Genomic DNA, 10130 nt, shown 5'->3' on the forward strand with positions numbered 1-10130 from the left:
ATATTACTGATGTATTACACGTTTTTAAATAATATTGAAATATTACAGTAATATTGCTGCAATATATTGTTGAAATATAATACTTTAAGTAGCAAAATAATGTCAACATCTTATTGACGTCATTAAGACGTTATTAAGGTATCACACAATCATACGTATTGCACAGATAATATATACCAGTTAAAGAATTTTGGACTGAAAGAAAGAAAAATCTAAATAAAAAAATGTGATGAAATCAAAAGAGACTGACTTGTACTTTTGGGGAATAAAAATGATTAAGATAAATTTTATAAGTGGTGGTATTTAATTTTATAACTTGTTATTTGTTTTGTAATAATAAAAGGTAATTATATATACAATTAATTTTTAATTAAGAGCCAGTAAGTAAATTGATAATAAAATAAATGGATAAAATTTAAAATTTATATTTCTTATATAATCAATATTAAACTTTTCAAATTACGAGTTTGTCACACGGATAAACAGAACGTTTCTGAGTGCGTAAGTGGAGGGAAAAACGCTAGTGTGTGGCTATGCGCTTGGTCGCAGCACCGACCCCCACCATTCCCGGTCTTCTCTCGCTGTCTCTTGCATGGCTCTGTGAGACCACGACACCGCACAGAAACAATCGTTTTAATTTCAGGTAATTTTTCTTTATTTAATAAATATTGTTCACACAAATATTTTTAAAAGTATTTTTGTATAATTATTACTAATATGTACATTGTACATATATATTTGGCGATTTGTTTTTAAATCCAAAAATAGAGATTACGTGGCATAATGGTCTGCAAAAACCACGTTAATATCATAAAAATCATTTCAATGACCATCTTAAAATACATATATTTGCCTTTATAACCTTATTGAACGAGTCTCTAATGAAATTATTTATTAACGGCTTCATACTTAAATCTTGATGCTAACTTAACCTCAAAATTTTTAACAGTTTAATCCAACTGGAGCCCTTAGTTGGAGATACGTGATAGAAATATGCCAATCCCAAATCTCCTAAAAAGCAGTTTAATCATTAGTTAAATGATTTAACCATAATTATTTAACCATTTACATGATTTTATAATAATTATTGTTCTTATGCTATATGTTACAGTATTGCTTTCCATCAGTGGATGTTCATGCAGTCCAGAGCAGCACCAAGTAGTTTGATAGAAGAGCAAAAGATTTATTTATTAGATATGTAAGTAAGAAAAAGTTAAATTTGATATAAACCATACTTTCCAATATTAATCGTCAATACTGAAAATCCAAAGTATACGTGTAACATCAACTACAGATTTTCAATATACGTAGATAGTGAATATCACAATACAGAGTCATACTTAACCTACTTTTATGTTTAAAATATATAATTAAACGTAAATAATAATTACTGTTTTTGTATTATGTTGCAGTGTTACGTTGCTTTCCATCAGTGGAAGTTCACGCAGAGCAGCACCAAGCAGTTTAATTTCTATCAAACTCTTCTGAGCGACAGCTTCATTTATTAGACATAAGTAAGAAAAATTTAAACTTGGTATAAACTGCGTTCCAATATTTTAATATCCAGTACTAAAAATCTAAAGTGTATGTATAACATTAACCATAGATTTTCAGTATAGACAGTGAATATCGGAACACGTTATACTTAACCCCGTACTCTTATGTTTTAATATGTAATTATGTATGAAATAAACAGGGTGATTTTTATTTCGTGTGCCAATCATCTCCGATATAATTATCTCAAAAAGTATTGATTTATTGGGAAAATGTTTCAGATAAAAGTTGGAGAGTTCAAGGAGAACCAATAAACAATTTTATAAGATTTTGAGTCCGGGACCAGTGTTAAGCCTAATAGGATCCAAGTCAAATTATTTAAATAGAAACCCCCTTTTTATGGTATCATCTTTTTCTACTAATTAATATGAACAACTTTTGTCTGAAACATTTTTTTATTTGCTTTATACTTTTTGAGATATTCTAGAAAACTTGGTGTTTTTTTCAATATTTATTTTACAATAGATGTTTGTCAATAAATGTTCGTCGGAGTGAAAAGTGGTACAGGACTTTTTGACTTGATTTGGTTTCAAGAATATACTGTTGCAATAGTATTCTAATTTCTTTAAATAACTGTGTACACATGAAAGCTTCAAGAAAATGTATACACAAATATTTAAAGAAATTAGAGTATTATTGCAATAGCATATTCTTGAGACCATATCAAGTCAAAAAGTCTTGTATTATTTTCCCCTCCGACAAGCATTTATCAAGATATAAGCTAAATATTAAAAAAATTACCAAATTTTTCTTGAATATCTCAAAAAATATAAGGCAAATAAAAATGTTTCAGACAAAAGTTGTTTATATTAATTAGTAGAGAAAGATGATGTAATAAAAAAAGGAAGTTATTATTTTAAAAAATTGACTTGGACCCTACTGGGCTCAACATAAGTTCCAGATTCAAAATCTAATAAGATCATCCATTATTCCTCTATAAACCCTCCAACTTTTATCTGAAACATTTTTCCGATAAACCAATACTTTCTGAGATAATTAGTGAAGATAATTGGCATACAAAATAAAACTCACCTTGTATAATTAGATATAAATAATAATTACAGTTTTTGTATTATGTTATAGTGTTACGTCATTCTTTATCAGTGGAAATTCATACAGTGCAGAATAGCATGGAGCAGTTTTGAAGAAGAAAGAGATAGAAAAATAATATCAATATTATTTTCTTAATATTGTATGTAATACTATTATTAAAAATAACAATTTGATAAAATTTAATAATATTCATTAAAATGTTTTAATTTTTAGCAATATTAAATAAATATTATCTAATATTACACAAATAATATTATTGCATTTACAATATCAATATTATTTTAAAATTGTATGTAACAATACTATTAAAAATAATTCAATAAACTTTAATAAAAATTATTAAAATGGTTTTTTAATTCCTAGCAATATTATACAAATATCACGCAAATATTATAGTAATTTTACCGTAATATTACTGATATATTGCAGTAATATTACTGCAATATTACTGAAATAAATATCAGTAATATTATTGATATTCATTTTCGCGGACATTTTAATATTACTGAGATATCTCAGTAATATTACTGCAATATTTCTTATACATTTTATTGTAATATTGCAATCAAAAAATAATATTGCTGCAATATTTCTGCAATATTATGTGCTGTGTGGGATATGTATATATGCTTATATATAGCCATATATAATTATGCCATATATATATGGCCATATAATATTGTTTAAGATTATATTTTCCATTTCTTATATGATCATATATAATCATATATTTACTAATATAAACTAATATAAACTAATATGAATAAATAAGAGATTTTTTCCCGGGTTATGCGGTTTTAGACATGTGTATGGTGCTGGGTAAGGTTTTTTTTATAATGACTCGCTTTTTATTTTACAGATAAGTTAGAATAAAAAAGTTTTTTTTCTTTTTGTAATCACGCGGCGCGACGTTGGCCCAATAAGCCTATTTTGTAATGAGCCGGCACTGGTTTCAGATATTTACCCGACATTAAGAAAAAATTATATAATATTTGTATATCCGATTTGAAATTTTATTACTCTTTTTAAACTGAATTTGTTTCTTAAGAATTTTTGAAAAATTATATATTTGCGCTGATTATGATACATGTAGACTGTTCGGGATTCCCGCAATCTATTGTTGTAAAAACGTATATCTAACCGTTACATATACCGCGATCTACGCTTCCTTTGCTTCTCGCGCAAAATTAGCTATAAGTTCGGAAACGCCGGAAGAAGCCGATCCAAGCCGAAAAGCGAGCGCGCGTCAGCACTCCCACGCGGCCCGCTCGAGAGCCGGCCTCCCTTCCAACGAACCTGCCGCGCCGAGGTATATAAGCCGGCGCTCCGACAGGAGCCGGCACTTCGTCTTCTCTACAGCTTTCCGCTGCCTTCGACGAAGCCGAACCCATCCAATATCCCAGGGAACACGCAAAACGAGGTCCGGTGTTCCGAGCCTCTACTGAGAGTTCTCAGAGTGTTCCCGAACTCCATCCAACTTACTCCCGACGGCCATGGTTCAGCGAGGTCGAGCGTACTCAGCCTCGTAACGAGGGTTCTCGTAGCCATCGCCCCGGGCGTCCGCACATACCGATCGCGTTTCCGCCCGCGTGCAAATGCAACATAACGGACCGCACCGAGGAGTATAGAGTAGGAGAAAACCGCGTTTCGGTAAAATCGCACTTTATGTAAAACCGCGCTTCAAAGACTACAAGTCACAGCGCGCCGAGCGCACTCGCACTAATTTGTCTGTACATCTCGCGTTTCGTCAGTTTTGTTATTATATCAAATAAAGTTTGTATATATGATAAGTCAATTGCTGTCTTTGGGCCTTCCACTCAACTTCCTAACAAGCGATCGAGTCCGCATTCAGCTGAAACCCCGGTCGTCTCATAGTTGAAGGGCTGAACGAAGCCATTCGTGATATCTCGCGTTCTCGCGGAACGGATTCGGCAGCTCGTTCGGTGCGTTTATTGCGCGCCCGAACATAAATTGGTTAGAGATTGGTTACGAGACTATATATAACACTTACATCAAATTAAGAAGTAGTCTACCACGTAAGACGGTTGACTCACGATCCAGAGGTCCCGAAGTCTTGAGTTCAAATCCCATCAAGGTAAGTGTTTTTCAACTACAAGAAAATATTTATAATCATAGATTGCATCTTAAGAAACAAAAGTTAAAAAGTAGTAATAAAATTTCAAATTAAATATAATTTTTTTTTATGTCGGGTGAATTTCCTCATTAGAGAGTGTTTTAATTCTAGTATTTCCTTGTAGTTTACTGTACTCAAATAGATATAGAAATGTGTAGAATATCAGTATTAGTTGTAGTTTGGCGTAGTTTTATCGAAAAATTTATAGATCAAGATGCACTAAAAAAATACAAAAAACAAAAGTGTTCCAATTCTAGCATTTTCATGTAGGATTTTGTAGTACTTCTTAAATTCATGTAGAATTTAATAGATTTTGGCAATTATATTTTATAGTTTTTTGTAGTACACTTTTATTTTTTTTTTTTAATTTTGTAGAAATATTTCCGCCAGGGATATGCAGCAATTATTTATTATATAATATTTGTGTAATTTTTCTTAGCAACATTAGAAATGAAGGAAGACTATCGGCACAAGTATCTAAGCACCCGCCGACTTTCCCGGAAGAAAGGATGGGCAAGAAGGTATGTTATACACAATTATATATCTGTTTGAGGCGGAAAAATAATAGTATTAAAAGAGGCATTTAAGAATAAAGACTTTGACTGTGTGATTTTTCGACGAGAAAAAAGTCCATTCAGTACTGTATAATAGTGCATCCCGATAGAGTGGATAACGCAGAAGCGGAATGAGCAGATCACTAATCACGGGAGCGTTTCGACAGAATTTTTGAAAGGGGCGATCAGAACAATCCTGTGATTAATGATTCGCTGATTCCGCGTGATCCGCTCCATCGGAATGCATCCAAAGATAACAATAATAACTGAATAAAAAAAATTTTTTAAAAGTTTATTTAATTTATTATTGTTGTTGTTTTACATTATTAAAAATAGAAAAGGATTGAAATGGTTGAAAACATTTTTGAAAACGTTTATTTCTTATCGGAAAATGTCAACTTTTAAATTACTTTAGCTTTGCGAAAAATAATGTAGAGTAAGTAAAAAAAAAAAGTATTTTAGAGGCCACAGTCTTTATTTCAAAGTGCCCTTTGTACATTTTTGATATATAACTTATAAAAAGTCGGACAGCAAAGCCGTAACAGTGTTTGGATTAAATTAATTTAGTATTAACAAACGTTTCGGTCAGTCATGTTCTGTGTTATATGTTAAAATATGAAAACTGATAACCAATACAAAACTTGTTATAAACTTAAGACTTTTACGTCGTTTCTTCCGTATGGAAAAGTAAAATAATTAAATAAATTGATGTGAAGATGTAAAATTCTACAATAGCCGTAAGACGCAAGCAATAAGACATAGGCAGTAAGAATTATTTAACCACAGTCGCTTATTCTTGAACTGAAAAATCTCATTTGTCAATCAAGAGACACGGTAGTGTCTCGCGCCAAGTACACGCGGAGCGAGACCGACCGTGACTCTTTTACGCGACGCGACGATTTGCGAATACTCGAGATGTTGAGATCTCATATAATGAGTGAACGAATCAAGTTTTAAGTAGGCTTGATCGATAGCTTGGGTCGATTTAGGGGGGGTTTCTCTTATTATATTCCGCTACGTGCCCTACGAGCGGAGATATTGCAACGCAAAGTCGAAATGTGAAAATTTTTTATTAAGATACTCCTCCTTCCTAACGCCGACGTCTCTCATGCCATGCCATCATTTCATTGGCTGCAGTCGCGTCCTTTTCAGTTTTTCGACACCAGGGCGCGTGTGTGTGCTGCGCGAGTGCAGATAGTGCGTTTAGCGCGCTGTCACGCCTGTCACAGTCAGTTCAGTTATTAGTTAACCTATCTCGATCGAGAGACACGGTCGTACGCGCGGAGCGAGACCGACCGTGACTCTTTACGCGACACGACGATTAATTCAAGGTAATTGTTTTATGTAATTATCCTATAATTATCTTATTCTATAAATTACTGTTATATTTATTTTATTTACTGTTTACTACGTTTACGTGAGTGTTTATACATACAGGTTATAATAACCTATTATATTATTTTTTATATTGACGGCAGGGAGCTGATACTGAGATCAAGGAGTCTGTTCACACGAGGCGTTTCTGCCGCGCGATTGCGGCCGCGCGTTAACGTTTGCACGAGCCGCACGCTGTCGCGAGGTATAAGGTGCGACAACGCGCGCATACGCGCGTACGCGAAACGACAGTAACACCGTAATCGTGCCGGCGATATACTGAATTGAATTGCTTTGTGCTTATCTGGAGATTTCGTATCCCTACATTGTGTTACCACCGCTGCCGGAAAAGAAGATTCTCTACACTTGGCAGAAAGTGACAACTGACACGTTCAATCCCGACTTCGTTGTGATCCATCTAGCAATACGATTAATTGCACGCAAACAACTGAGAGATTTAGTATTACAAGTGGCACCCGTTTGACCACGTTAATATTGACCACGGTTCCGATTGACCACGTTGAAATTGACCACGTTGCGATTGACCACGTTGCGATTGACCACGTTAATATTAACCACGTTGCGATTGACCACGGTCCCGATTGACCATGGTTCCAATTGACCACCGTCCCAATTGACCACGGTCTCGATTGACCACGGTCCCAATTAACCACCGTCCCGATTGACCACGGTCCCGATTGATCACCGTTTTGATTGACTACGGTTCCGATTGACTACAATCCTGATTGACCACATTAAGATTGACCACGTTGAAATTGACCACGTTGCGTTTGACCACGTTAACATTGACCACGTTGCGATTGAGCACGGTCCCAATTGACCACGGTCCCGATTGACCACGGTCCCGATTGACCACCGTCCCGATTGACCACGGTTTCATTTTACCACAATCCCGATTAACCACGGTCCCGATTGACCACCGTCCTAATTGACCACCGTCCCGATTGACCACGGTCACTATTGATCACGTTGAAATTAACCACGTTGCGTTTGACCACGTTAATATTGATCACGTTGCGATTGACCACGGTCCCGATTGCCCACGGTCCCTATTAATCACGGTCCCCATTGACCTCGTTGATATTGACCACAGTCCCGATTAACCACGTTGATTTTGACCACAGTCCCGATTGACCACCGTCCCGATCGACTACCGTCTCGATCGACCACCGTCCTGATCGACCTCCGTCCCGATTGACCACCGTCCCAATTGACCACCGTTTCGATTGACCACCGTCCCGATTGACCACCGTTCCGATCGGCCACGGTCCCGATTGACCACGGTCCCGATTGACCACGGTCTCGTTTGACTACATTGAAATTGACAATATTGAATGCGATCTTGTTATCGCTGCATTTAATAGTATTTGTTATTTTTTCCCGAGCAATAAATTGATATAGTCGATACTGCATTATGTCACATTTTTCATCATTTTTCTCGTTTATATACAGCTTTCATATTTTACATATTGCAGTAATTTACGTTAGTATAAGAGGTTAGGAAAAATGTCATATCATGATATCAGCAATGTGCAATGCAGTGGTACGGAATTATATCCGACATTGTCATTTTATGATGAATTTTATAGAGAATTATAATTTGTTAATAAATTTCTTAAACTAAATGTTGCGAGCGCGCAACGATTAGGTAATTCGATAGGTAGCGACAGAAGTCGAATATGACTTCCGCCGAAACTCCTGACGATTGCATCGGACGAGCGATCATCCGATGCAAGTCGACACCGGAACCCGGAGCGCGGACTCCGGAGCGACCGAAATCGCTGACGCGAAGGCCATCGCGAGGCGTCGGCAACGAGAATTCCGCGCTAACTCGGAAGTCCCGAGTTAGCAACAAGACTCGGTCGCAAGACTATAAAAGACCGCCGAATTGGCATGCCGGGCAGTCGGTCGAAGAACAGCTAGCAGTCGCGTCGAAACACCTACGATTTCCTGAAAACAAACCGCAAGGCGGGAACTCAACAAGAAGAGACAACTCGTGTAGAACAAGCCCATTTATTCAATAAAGATATAAGTTGGAAATCGGACGTGTTGATTCACTCCTTTCTCGCTCGCGAGCGGAACTCGATCCCCTTAGCCGATACCCGGCTAACATAAATATACAGTAGTAAATAAAAATGCTGGAACAATGTTATTAACATAATCAATAACAGAATAAATTGTAAACCATATTGTTCGAGCTGGTTATAGCGTTATCTTTGCTAAAGAAGTTCAATTTTTGTATAACAAGTACTTTTCTAGTTCCTATCTTTAAGCGAAGTTCTATTTTTTTCTGAAAAAAAAAGAGAAAGACGTATCTACGTTCTTTATATTAATTTTATTATTTGAGGCAATTGCGTTACAATTTATATTATGATAGTATAAGCGCTTTCTATTTACACTTAAGTGAGCTGAGTCACTCAGTTACGTGAATACTTTAGGCTGAGAATAATCAGATAAAACGTCAATTTTTTAGTGAGTAAAAGAAATTTACCTGATTATTTTGGTGACAAAGCTATCGCATAACAATACAAGTTTCTAATCTCACTTTTAATAGTACAGTAGAAAGGACATGGTCTCGATTGTGAATAAAAATTCATTGAATCTCACTCTCCATCAGCATTAAAAGGAACGTGCGTTCAACTGACGTCACAAGTGAGAATTAACTGAGTTTTGATGTAAATAGAAAGCTATTTATGTGTCTTAAGTAAAATTGCACAATATATAGGACCCGGATTTATGATTTATTTGTGGTTATCGAATATATATTAGATATTAAGGTAAATATTAAGATAGATATTAAGAGAGAGAGATAGTGGAAAATGTAATCTGCTTTACTTGACATGCAGAAGACTCCCGCCTGACTTTATCGCTAAGTTTATATTTATGAGTGCAAGCAACATGGCTTAATAATACGAAAGGATATCAAATCTTTTTAAATACGTTTTTTATACTTCACACATTAAAAAATATATTTTTAGGCAGTGTTGCACTTACAAAAGTTATCACATTTCAATTTTGTAATTGCTTCATGTTACATAACATTACGTACATCTAATTTTATTGCCTCAAAAATTACAAAATACGTTTTTAGATAACTTAAGAATACTGAGAATACTAACGAAGGAATTAAACAGAACTAAACAGAATTAAACAAAACTACTGTTTCCGTAAAATAAACTTAAATCGGTCGCTTACTTATTTTCATTTGGCAGTACGCATAAAAAAATCTATTCCATTATTGATATTGATACACATTGTTATTTTTTATAGTTATAGATTTTAATATCACGTTCAAATGCACAGCCATATTGGATATACATTTTATACTAAGCAAGGAAATAAACAGAACTGGACGGGATCTAAACAGAATTAAACAGAACTTTTGTTTCCACCGAATAAACTTAAATCTATGTCACTTACTTATAAAATACATTTGGCAG

The 10130-nt window shown here is 34.9% G+C and overlaps 1 long non-coding RNA gene across 1 annotated transcript; it reads left to right on the plus strand.

Annotated features, from left to right (window-relative positions):
• The first annotated feature begins 604 nt into the window (after positions 1-604).
• LOC112466393 lies at positions 605-1466 on the plus strand. The gene is made up of 3 exons (XR_003042139.1): positions 605-643; positions 1112-1198; positions 1413-1466. It is a non-coding gene; the product is annotated as an uncharacterized LOC112466393 (long non-coding RNA).
• The last annotated feature ends 8664 nt before the right edge of the window (positions 1467-10130 follow it).

Source organism: Temnothorax curvispinosus, unplaced genomic scaffold, assembly GCF_003070985.1.
Source record: "Temnothorax curvispinosus isolate PA1 unplaced genomic scaffold, ASM307098v1 QBEX01016128.1, whole genome shotgun sequence".
In the NCBI taxonomy this organism is placed as follows: Eukaryota; Metazoa; Arthropoda; class Insecta; order Hymenoptera; family Formicidae; genus Temnothorax; species Temnothorax curvispinosus.